Genomic DNA, 12,911 nt, shown 5'->3' with positions numbered 1-12,911 from the left:
CAGTGATATCGGAATCACTGCCGAGAGATTGTGGCGAACCGCGGGAAATAGAGTACGCCAATGAAGAAGAATGGCCACCAAATTCTCGACAGGTTCTTTATTACTTCTTCGCCGTGGGTTTCTGCTTCGAGGTTAGTGGAAGGAAAAAAAAGGGAAAGACGAAAGTCGCGCAAACGAATTTCTTCCGTCAAGCGGCGCGAAATCTCCTTCAGAAACTGTCTGTCGTGGGGAGATGAATGAAAGACTCGTCGGAACACATTGCTGAATGCTTTTAAAAGCTTTCATCAGACAGTCAAGTCGCACAGGCACACGCGAATCTTCCGAACAATCTGAGAACGCGCACGCGACAAGAAAATAATTTATTTTCTGTCTCTCGATCTTCCCACCTTTGTCTCTATTTTCCTCACAGATACATATTTAATTGCAACACCGAAAAATAGCGCCAAGAGGATTATCTTAATTTAAGAAATTTCTCTAAATTTTAGTATATTTTTTTTCTGAAAATAAGAATAAATTAAGAATATTATTATATCTAAAAATATAATTTTTTCGGTGAAGAAATCGAAAATTATCTCATACATTCATTTTATTTGTGATAAATCGATTTACAAACTAAACTTTGAAAGCAACTCGTATATAATTGTATAATTTTTAATCAAAACATCACATACCAATGCTCAAGCTCGTATGACAATAAAAACAATGATAAATTATTAAATTAAAACGCTGGCCTGAAAATGCGTTATACTAATATTCCGTTTAAATTTCATCGTTTCAATTTCAAGTTCTTATATAATTCATTTGGGGGAGAAATAACATGGAGGTTAAAGCAATGGATTGATTTAAATTATCAAATAATCAAAGCTAGATCAAAGTTGAATTTTTTAAAACATTGTAAAAATTTTGATGTCTTACCTAACCACTTGACGTCGTATTGTAGGAATCAATTTTGTTTGCATCACTTTAGATCGAAAAAAAGGCTTGATAGCTTGCTGTACAGATTCAAAAAACAAATTTTAAATATTGAAATCAGAGATTTATATAGATTAATTAATTTATTACATGGTAAACTTTACAATATTTCAAGATATGTGGCTAACAAACTGCCAGTACACATATGGAACGAAATTTTAAGACATCATTTCATCTCATTTGACATGTTTGATAACAGACTACATAACAAACATAATAACAAATTTAATTGGCTAATTAAAAAGAAACAAGACGAATATCTGAGAAATATCAAACCGATTAAACTTAGTTATTCCATCAACAAAATAGACATTACACAATCAACAATTTCATTAAACAATAATATAAACAAAGACATTGTCATATATCCTAATAAATTCAGAGACAAACATATTAATCCTCTAACCAGTACTAACGAAAAATGGTTTATTAATTTGACTGACACAATAATTCCTACCAATGTCACTAATCTATTACAATTTGGAAGTAAATTCGGCCTGCCGTTTAAGAATGACAAAAAGTTGGCCATACACGAGTTTATCAAAGATATAGAAGGGAATTCCACTAGTTCTAACATGAAAAATTTAAATACATTACGTAACAATCTGGTTCCACAACTTTCCTATTTTTTACACGGCAAAACTAAGTTTAATTCAACTCATGAAGATTTGATTAGTATGTATAAATATACAAGGAGGTTTTGCCATGATAATCCGGATATTCTTTTTACAAGGGCTGATAAGGGCAACGTAACAGTCGCGATGACAAAAGAATATTACACGAATAAGATGGAAGGTTTACTTGAAGACAATAGCACCTATTCTATCATAAAAAAGAACCCATCCTCCAAAATAGAAAAGGAACTAAACGATATTCTTAAGAAATGGCAAAAAAAAGGGTACATTTCTAATAAAGAATATTACTCACTACGTTCCAGCGACTCCCTTCTTCCAAAATGTTATGGTCTCCCAAAAATACACAAGGAGAATACTCCATTTAGAGTAGTTGTGTCATCGATTAATACCACGCTTTATTCGATAGCCACATTTTTACATAAAATCATTTCAAATAGTATTCCTACGGGAAAAAGTAATGTAAATAATAGTTTTGAACTTTACAGCAAGCTAGCGGGTAAGAAAATTGGTGCGGAAGATATTCTAATATCATTAGACGTGGTTTCACTATTCACTAACATTCCGATAGATCTTGCAATAGAAAGTGTGAGCAATAGATGGAATTATATCAATACACATACATTAATTCCAAAAAATGAATTCATTTCCATGGTTAAATTTATATTGTCGTCAACATACTTCACATTCAATGACATTGTATACAAGCAAGTTTATGGCACACCTATGGGTTCCCCGTTATCGCCAATAATTGCTAATATTGTTGTGCAAGATCTTGAAGAATCAATAATTAATGAATTGGACATCGGTATTGGAATATATTATAGATATGTAGACGACATTATTATGGTGGCACCAAAGAATAAAATTGATAGCGTATTGAATAAGTTTAATAATTACAATCAACGACTACAATTTACGATTGAATACGAAATTAATAGAAGCATAAATTTTCTAGATTTAAACATTAAAATAATAGACAACATCATACACTTAGATTGGTTTCAAAAAAAGACATGTTCAGGTAGAGTACTATCTTTTTTATCGAGTCACCCTATGTGCCATAAAATAGGAGTAATTTATAATCTTATTAATAGGGCATTGTTATTATCTCATCCCATATATCATAAGAAAAATTTAGAACTGTGTATTAAAATATTATTGGACAACGGTTACCCTATTCATTTAATCTTTAAAGAAATAAATAAGAGAATAAGAGTTTTAAACAATGGTCAGTTTAACAACAATAGAAAAAAAGAAATTGCAGAAGATAACAGCAAGAAAAAATTTTTCGTCATTCCATACATTAATAACATTTCTGAGACAATAGCATCGACAATAAAAAAATCAGATTTCAGAGTAGGATACCGTTGTCTAAATAATCTTAACAAATTAATTAAAGTCCACAAGGACAAAAACGTGCATAACAATAATAATAATGTTGTCTACAAAATTAATTGTAAGGATTGTGAAGCTTCGTATGTTGGGCAAACCAAAAGAAAATTACGCACTAGACTAAAAGAGCATATGAATAATATTAAATTTGATTCCTCCAAGCATTCTGTGGTCTCTGAACATATTATGGATAAAAAACATGTTTTTGATTGGGATAACGTTAAAATACTTGATATTGAATCTAATTATTATAAAAGACTTATCTCGGAAATGATACACATCAAGGAACAAAGGCATGGTATAAATAATAACACAGACACCGAATTGCTTAACAACGCGTATTTCGACATTCTAGAAGAAATATCGAATTTTTAGACTTATGTAAATGTTTATTTTGTGAGATCTGACACCTATTTATTCGACTTTTTAAAAGACTAGACAACAGTCAAGTACTAACAATAAGGCCAACAACAATTAGAAGCATCGTCATCTCAAGTTATTCGGAACAATTTGTAAGCATAAAGGTTCAATATTTTAGTAGTTAGTTTAATTTATAATTTTTAATCTTTTTTTCACATACACATTAGTGGAATCCTATTTTACAATTGAATAAATTCTTTAAATTCAGTTAACAAATATCAAATAATTTGGAGAGGATGAACATAATCATTGCCAGATCGAGGGACTTTCGTCAAATAACGATAAGTGGTTCATTTGGAGTAATGTATAAGTGTCACTCCAAGTTTTTATTAATAATTCTAATATATTTTATGAATAACCGGACGAATCATTCTGCTTCTAATTGGGTTCTTACTTTGTTGAACTATTTTAATGGTCTCAATTCATTGTAAATATATTTTGCGTTTTAACTATGACTCAACTATATAACTTATATTGACTATGTATTGCGGATTTTTTATTAGAATTTTATGTATTTATTTATTATCGTTATTTATTATCACTATTTTTTTGCGCACTGAAGAGGAGCAAGTAGAGCTCGAAACGTGTGTATAATTATTATTTCAAATTAAGAATTTTCTTCTCAATAATAAAATAATATCGTATTGCTCGTTACACATGGCCTTAATTTAATAATTTATCATTGTTTTTAATTGTATAATGTTATTTTAAATACTTTTTGTAATATATGTTATTTGTGGATTGATAAATATTTATCAAACATTCCAATCGAAATACCGAAACATTTGAAATTACATCTATATGATTTCTGTACATATAGTATATATACGCTAACGTTTACACGAACGATTTTCCATATAGAATATAAACTAGGTCAGTCTTGCACAGAACAAACAGATCGTTTTATGCTTCTCTCGATGCGTCGCATACACAAAAAGGGTTCGTGCTGATTTAAGTTTTTATCGAAAGTATTTTTAATAAAATACGAAATAATAATTTTACACTCTCTGCGGATGAATACTATAACGAAATTAATATGATATATGTGTCAATAATTAGAAATTTTTAATCTTTCCATTGACACGGAGTCTTTTTCGATTTTTTACGAGGAATGTATTGATGGTAATTCTTACATCGACGTAAACTATTACTATGCACAGACACCTAAGACCGGTTTTGTGCCTCTTTGGCTTCTCCGTTAACGCATACGATGACAGAGTACGTATTCTGTTTCTTGTTCTTGAGTTCATTGTCTTATCTCCTCTGCTATAACGACCAACCGACAAAATCAATAGATAGAAGCCAACACCCTAAAAGAGTCGTATTTGAGACTTTTAATATAGAGCGAAATTATCGCGTTTAATTACACGGGAAACAATATTATTTCAACTAAAAGGACGCGCTAACACTTTCCCCGTTTCAAATAATCACCGGCGATACGAATCCTACGTCCGAATAGCGTGCCGCATCGCCATTTTTCTGTGCTAATTATTCATATGTCATCTCGCACTTTTTGCATTTGCAGTTGATAGATATTTACTCGGCGGCATTTTGTAGAGCGCAAACGTCATATTACCATAAAACTGCTTTGTTGAAACAACACGATTAATATATCGATCTACTGTAGTGACTCGACTAAACAAAAGACGTCCACGGAATCGGAGGATTTACGAATCAGAAATTAAGAATATATATATATTTATCGTATTTTACCTTAAAAATTGCTTGATTGTTTCTCAGTTTCAATTTGTCTCTACGAACGTCATTCTGAAATAATATTATTGCCATCGTTATTTACGTAAAACATGATTCTTCAATCAAATTAAGCGCAAAGGATATTTCGAAGCGATAGCGACTGAAGGAAAGCAATATGGTATGACATTCGATGCACTTAATTTAACGATTGCAAATGTTGAAGCGTCATCGCCCATTCTATATGCAATATGCATCCTTACGAACGCTAAGTGTTTGCAGTATCTGCGTGTAATTTTGCAAATGCATTTATGGCATGCTTGGACAGTAGACAGCACGCTGCATCACACTGATCTGGATTCAAAAAGTATATTAGATTGTCGTATCTTTTCCCTTTTAATGACAAGCTCGCTGTATCTTTAGTTCCTTGCTGCATAGCGAAAGCGTCTTATTCCGCTTCCATTACTTGACTGCGCGACGGTTATTTGAATAAAAGGATAACAGAATTATTCTAATACGCATCTAAGATTTGTTTACAACACTTTTGTGAACGACGGATGGAAGAATTTTTCTTGCAAAATTTATTTAAGAAAATTACTTAAACAAGAAAGAGAATTCATTTTTTGTGATTAAAGGATTGATATCATAAAATATTCTTATACATGAAAGAAAATTCTATATCAAGCTCTTGTTACGTAATTTCTGTCGGAAACTTTTATATGTTTTACATTTATGTTTTAAAAATATTGTATTCTCATTAATTAACTTTTTTTAATAAAAATGTAGTAGAGAATTTTTTTCTGTGATGAGATTTTTCTTTAATTATCATATTAAGTTTGCCTTATACAAATTAGCACGGCATGATTTTAAATCTTTTAACTAATAATCAGTAAATAATATTTGTGAAAAGCGTGTCAGGTATAGGTATTGGCAGGCTAGATTTAATGTATGTGCATGTTATTTCGTTTTAATACAGGATTATTTAATCAGTCAAATTATTCTAGGGACTCTATAAAATTATCGACGTACGCGATAATTTATTACGCGGTCACAGCTAATAAATTTAAAAATATTTCAATCTGCAGTGCATTATTAATTATAGCACAATGGGGGGGGAAGGTTTTTTATGGTGATTTTATATAAAGTATAAGCGATACATTCGTAATTAATAAATAAACACTTCTGCTTTAACGCATGTATAATACAAGGGAACAAATCATTCCATTATAAATTCATTTATTTCTCTATGATATACGCACACAGGCGATACTAAAAGCAAATAATAATCTTCAATGTCCTAATTCCATCAAATTATTGCCGGTGCAATGGGCTATGGGAAATTAAGCCACAAAATTGTTTACGTTCGAAAACATCGCATCCGAAATTGACATGAAATCAATATCGAATCTCCGAATATACGAGAGAAAGAGCATTAAGTAACAATTTAATGTTATACAACGGTAATTCGATGGTACATATTTTTGCCATTAACAATTATTAAACAGTGACAGTTGACAAAATTCGGCTTTTGTTCCAGAATCGTATTCGTAGATTGTGAATGAAAAGATTAGAATTAGTCATACACATTACTATATATAGAAATACATCAATCTCGCTCATGTGATATCGATTTGTATATTAATACTTTATATTAACTACTATTCTAATCTCTCGAATGTAACTCTATTCAAAACTAGTTTATCGGCAATCTGATAATTATGTTTTCATTGAGGTGTAGCGATTATCGCTTCTGGCACAGTATATCGAAATTCAACTGGTACTTGAAATTACTATTAATTACTATACTGTTTCTCCGTATTAATAATGTCGATCTGTAGGAGAAGGAAGGTACGCGTTGAATACTAGAAACTCGACAAGCACAAATTTTGTTATTTAAGAAAATATCTCCCGCAATTATTATGTCATTAACGATATTTGAGGAAACTTTGAGTTATAATTGTACGTAAAAAAATGTATTATGTATGATTGCTGCACTCGTTGTTGAATTTAGGCCAATGATGTTATTTCAAGAAACGTAGGTATCGACAGGCGATGTCGATGCTTCCTTAAAATCAGCAGCACAAACACTACGATATTTTCTTTAAATTCCACTCTAATGCGATAACTTACGGCATCGCGATAGTATCCGCATTTCCTCGTATATTTTCATCAATTTTTCATAACTACTTTTACACTGCTTTCTGAATCAGAATCCAAATAAATAATTCATGAACATTAGTTCCAATCTTTTGAAAGTAATAACTTATTATCTTCTCTAATTATCAGATAGTTTAGGAATCGTGTTTTATTACGGTGCAAAGTTGGCGAAGTCCAACGAGATAAGATCGTCAATAATTTTCAATATCCATTTGACAGTATCGACATGAACTGCAAGGAGAGAAGCGAAATCTCCGGATGGTTTCGATCGCAATCTAATAATTCGCTTTCACTTATATCTCCGCGATTAAAGTGAACGTTTAATCAGGATTTTTGATCTGACGTCTAAGAACCAACGCTCAACAACGAAATAATTTTGGACGGCTGGTTCCATCGCATTTGTCCAGACGGGAAGCTGTAATGGCGGATGTACAATCTTGTTATTGCGCTGCGGTGATATAGACCGGAGCTATAGTGATTCAATAATTCAGTATCACGCTCACCGCCGACGCTATTTCGTATCTCGAGAGTACTGACCTACATGTACCTACGGGGTTGGCTACAAATGAGGGACGAAGCGGGATCAGGAGAGGGAGCGTACACATAGGTGCGAGGGAACACCTTCATCGGGCCGCTTGCCATACCGTCGTCCCACATCTGAGTTCTCCGGGAGCCAGGATTCCTGGAAGCGTTTACCTTCACCCCCGTTGAAAGCGCATAACGAGCAGGGCTCGCGACGGAACAATGAGAGTCCATCCCTCGGCGTGAAACAATGACGAAACGCGCTTCGGTCCGAGTTAACCCTCCGGGCTAGAGGTCGCGTTGGATCACACAGATCTCTCCCTCTCTCTCTCTCTCTCTCTCGGTCTTTTGTTCTGTAATTGTTCGGCTCGACGGCGATAAGGCGTATCAAAAGCGACGAAGGAAGGAACTTGCTATCAAGTTCTCCGATCGTGCGTCGCAATGGCCGCTCCCAAGTACACGTGTTGCGATCGTAACGTGTTTTGATAGTCGAGTGATTAGGCGGATAATAATGGCCGCCAATGGCGTGGACGCGGACGTCTCGATTCGTACATTATTCCGAACCATTGGAACAAATGCGCCGGAAGAATCGCTACATTTCACAAAGCGACGATTCCATTTCCGCGTGCCGTTCTTATACGTAAGTGTTTCGCGGCGTCTAGCTTTATGAGTTCTTATCCAGCATTTCGCTGGAATTGATTCAACAGAGATTCCCTGCTTCAAAACTCGCGGAAACGAAAGTCTTTCTCGACCGGTAGACGTTGCAATCAATCTCGAAAATGTCACATCTTTGAAAAACTCTATTAATATCGATCCTCTCTTGAGTATTGAATGAGTACAAATTTTAGGACACTGGATATGTGGAGGACGTTATTTCAGAGTTATTGAAGAAGGTAAGGCGGGCCTGAGAGAGATTGCACAGACCTCGTTGCAACCTTTGAAGGTTTGAAGGGGACCTATTCAGTGCAGGTCCTTGAGAAATCCTTCGGCTTCCAAGGCAACAAAGGATTTAGGATAATCCTGAAATCTTCGAAGTGTGTACTAGCATGTATACTACCAAAACAGAATAGAGCAAAAAAACGACGCGAGCGATTTTTGCAACTTGTATAATAAAAAATAAACTCATAGAATGACTTGTAAAATATTTTTAAAATTTTGATATATCTGTATTTTTTCATGAACACTAATGTTACAATTAAAAAAAATGTAAAAAAAAAAAAAAATAGAACACACATGTGTGCAAGAACATTTGAATCAAAATAAATTACAATTCTAGCACATGTACCGTTCGATCAGCTCGACAGTTTTTCAATTGACTTTCTGCTTTGCGTTTTATTTTTTTGTCAATCAAACACTAACCGAATTTGCATTTTATTAATTATCTGACGTAGTTTCGCGGTTAACTCACGTTCGTGTATTCTCACTATTTTGAAACAAAATTGCAAATTACAATTCGAGCACTCGCACAATTCAAACTCGATCACTTTGATATTTTTCCAACAACAAACTCGCTATATATGGCGTTTCGTTTTTCACCAATTGAAAAGTAATCGAATTTGCAACTTATCGATTATCTTTCAGTGTTTACACTCGCTTCTACGCTTCCGACGATATTTCATAAACGTCGAGAAAAGTTGGTGGAAAAATGCCAATTAATTACGAAATAAATTATTGCGATAAACTCCGCAGCGGTGACTTTTATTTTTATTATATATCACATTCCTCGGTTGTGTCCCAGATAAGCAACCGAAAATAATATACTCCCGTACGCAAGTTTTCACATCATGTTTTTCACATTAGCAAGCCACGTCTCGCGCAACACGGAAAAAAAAGAGGAAGAAAAAAAATGTCGAAAGTACGTGCTGTCGACACGCGAATTCATTTCCGGGTGCAGGTTCTCGGCGGAACATGCTTGCAGAAGCGCGAGCGAGCGCCCACTCAATTCCCGCGGGAACGTCCCTAAAATAATCCCAGGCGCAAAACGTGTCGTTATAAAAATTCCATCGTCTCTCCTCGCGACGTCGACGATGGTACGAGGAGAATTTTGTGTTCGTCTGACGTTTTTCCTCCTTCCTGTCTGCATTCGCACGCCACCGCCACTGCCATCGTCGTGTTCCCATCGTCATCGTATAACGTTAAGCACACGAGGTGTTCCTCCTCTTCGTCGTCGTCGTCGTCTCTCGTAAATCCGACTCTTTATAAATTTTTCATCGAACTTCGAGGACCTACTCGATGGCAGAACCAACCATTTTTCTAAGCGTTTTTCGGATGAATCGACCGACGTATTCATAGTCAATTAATATATAGGATGTTCTCTCGATAAGGGGATAGCAATGGCCGTCGATGTTAATTGTGGTCAAACTAATGAAGGCGCCGACAGGTCTTGGATAAGCCGATGTCACACAGCGACGTGAAGCCTAATACGCTCAACAACGTTAGGGAAAGGTGGGCTGTCAACGGGAGAGAGAAGAGCAAACGGTAGGGCTTCTCCACGCAAAGCGGGAACCTTTTGCTTTTCCATCGGAGAACCTAACCGATTATACCTCACGCGCGAAGCCGGATGTAACCGCGAATAATTAGTTAGTGGTAATTACTCGCGATTCCTTACAAGTGGCGGTAAAGCTATACGGAGAGATCGCAATGGTTTATACGAGAGAGCGACGTCTTTCTCTCTATTCCGCGAGTCATCTCTCTATTACGCGATTTTCAGCGATACTGGGAATATATAGGACGCCCGGCTCGGTTCAAATTGCACGAATTGTCGTGATACATGACGGAACGTGAATTATGAAGGAATTTCGCATAATTCAGACGGGCGCTAATCTAGGCAAATGTCGCGTGATTATTTAAGTGGAATAGCTCGTACTTGTCACCGCGAAAGCTAGGAAACATCATGAAATCCTCGCGTTGGATTAACAGATTTCAGACGTCAGATTTAATTCAGAATATAAGAAACTGATTTAATATTCTATTATATAATCGATTATTTACAGATAACGCGCATAGGGAACAAATTATGTAAGACGCGACGTTCCTCTTTAATCTACTCGAGTTTGCATTTTTAAGTAAATGATTATATATCGTACAAATTTGAAGAAAAATTTGTACGTGTCGAAATACGACGATATTTTATTGAAATATTTTCTTTACATAAGAAAATAATAAATATAATAATAATATAATTAAATATACTAATATATACAATTTTTTATATATTTTTTTTAAATTTAGCACGGTATGAAAGCTCGCGAAAGACAAACGGGTCGTCGAGAGCACGGCTTGCTTACGGATAACATCTGACTGACTTAAACGCGAAAGTTCAGGCGCCTCCCATTCGCTTCGGGGATTAATCGGTCGACGTCCGATTAAAATTGGCCGGTATGCAGTATCGGAAGCCGGCGAGCGGCGCAACGAACGAGAGGCGGCCGTATAGCGCTCGCGCATATTAAATCGTATATACTGCGGCAATATACACGATTTAACTCCTCTCTCGCACAATAGATTCTTCCGCGCGAGTTGCCGCGTTCCGTAAAATCGAACGCAATCGCTCCGAGCCGCGGAAACAATATTTCCCGCGGCTTCTCTTTCATCCCACGCTTTTCCTCTCTCTCTCTCTGTCTATCTTTCTTTATCCACGACCTCTCGGCGAATTTTCTTTTTTGTGAATTCTCTTTCTTGCTTGTGCTCTCTCTCTCTTTCTCTCCCACTCTCTACCCTTCCTTCTCTTTAACATCACGCCAGTGGCGACGACGAGCGCTTTGAACTTTTCCAATTTTCACGCGATGAGATTCAACTACGGAAGCGAATGAGACGCCGGTTGTAATGTGTGTGTAACGATCCTTAGTAGCGTTTGCAGTGATGATGTTACCCCGCTCTGATGTATTAACGGAGGGATCTCAAAGGGAACGCCCAGATACGCGCGCGGCGGTGTTGTATGTAATGCATAAAAAATGCACAAGTTTAATATACTTTGAAAAGTATGGCTGCGTGGAGAAATGAAAATAGCGCGTCGCAAAATGTGTATGCACACGTCGACTCGACGTGAGGCGCGAAGATGCGAAAACTGTTTGGGATTTTATTTATTAAGAGGATCTCAAAAAAAGAACGAAAAAGTTATTTTAAATCAAAAATTAAAAATTTTCTTTCCTAACATAAAATCGATAAAGGTTCGCGCTTTGTTTCTATATGTGTAGTTTAATCGTGGAAAAGCATTTATTGTTCTATTCGACCAATAAAAAGAAAAGGGTGCGCAAAAATGATGTTTCATCGCTAAGGCAGGATATGACGTTCCCGAGCGTCTATGATTAATAAATTATTCATTTGTCTGATTTCAGGATGCCGACCACTGACGGACGCAATGGTGCCGTCCGCGTAGTAGTCCAGGAGAAACTATCCCAGTTCGACACGTAGGTAAGTAGTGCGTTAAATCGACCCCGAGCCCGGGTGACTTGAAATTCAATTGCCGGCCTGCCACTTAATATACCACGGCCAACGAGCTGCAAATTCTTGCCGCGCGGATGCGGTAATTCCATTACGACGTTCGTTAAGCACGTGGTTCAAAAGAAAGATTTCCCGAGGGTACTTAATATCGTAACGAGTTTGTCACAACGTGCGGTTGGCGAACGTGAGCGTCCATCTGAAATACCGCGCGTAATGTGACGATGCATGTGTGTGCAGAATTCGGGATATTCGTGTATTACCACCGTAGAAGAAGATAATCTCTATGATTATTATGAAAAATCATTTTCACATAGACACATTAGTCGATTCGCCATAATAATAATCGCATCGGTTTTCAATATCTTGTTGATAAGCTCTTTAACGTCTGTAAGGCAACGAATTTAATATCGGAAAGCGGACTATCGGTCAACTTATTCGTTCATTCCCTTCAGAGCGTATATAAGCTCTTCAGATCTCGCAGATCTCTCTATACCTTGAGGACACGCGTTTCTCGTAATCGAAATTTAATTTATCAGCGTTCACGAATGCATTCGCGGTTAACTTTGCACGCTGCTAGAAATGGAGAGTACCTACCGGGATCTCTGCGCGCGATTTTACGCTCAGCGATCGACTCGATTGCCGGCGTTTCCGGCTTACCTATTGACGCATGCATGTAATTTC

General features: G+C 36.0%; 1 protein-coding gene across 2 annotated transcripts in view; it reads left to right on the top strand.

Moving 5' to 3' along the window:
* Window positions 1–12,911, top strand: part of kek5 (leucine-rich repeat, immunoglobulin-like domain-containing kekkon 5 protein) — a 213,406-nt gene that overhangs the window by 154,552 nt on the left and 45,943 nt on the right. For both annotated transcript variants that reach the window (XM_029316135.2, XM_029316134.2), the window contains one exon: window positions 12,125–12,200. The gene's annotated coding sequence lies outside the window, so the exon portion shown is untranslated. The remainder of the gene's footprint in view (window positions 1–12,124; window positions 12,201–12,911) is intronic.

This window comes from Nylanderia fulva, unplaced genomic scaffold (assembly GCF_048542155.1).
Source record: "Nylanderia fulva isolate GAGA-0341 unplaced genomic scaffold, ASM4854215v1 Scaffold7, whole genome shotgun sequence".
NCBI classification, from domain to species: Eukaryota; Metazoa; Arthropoda; class Insecta; order Hymenoptera; family Formicidae; genus Nylanderia; species Nylanderia fulva.
The sequence above is the reverse complement of the archived record's forward strand: the minus strand, read 5'-3'. Positions and strand labels throughout refer to the sequence as shown.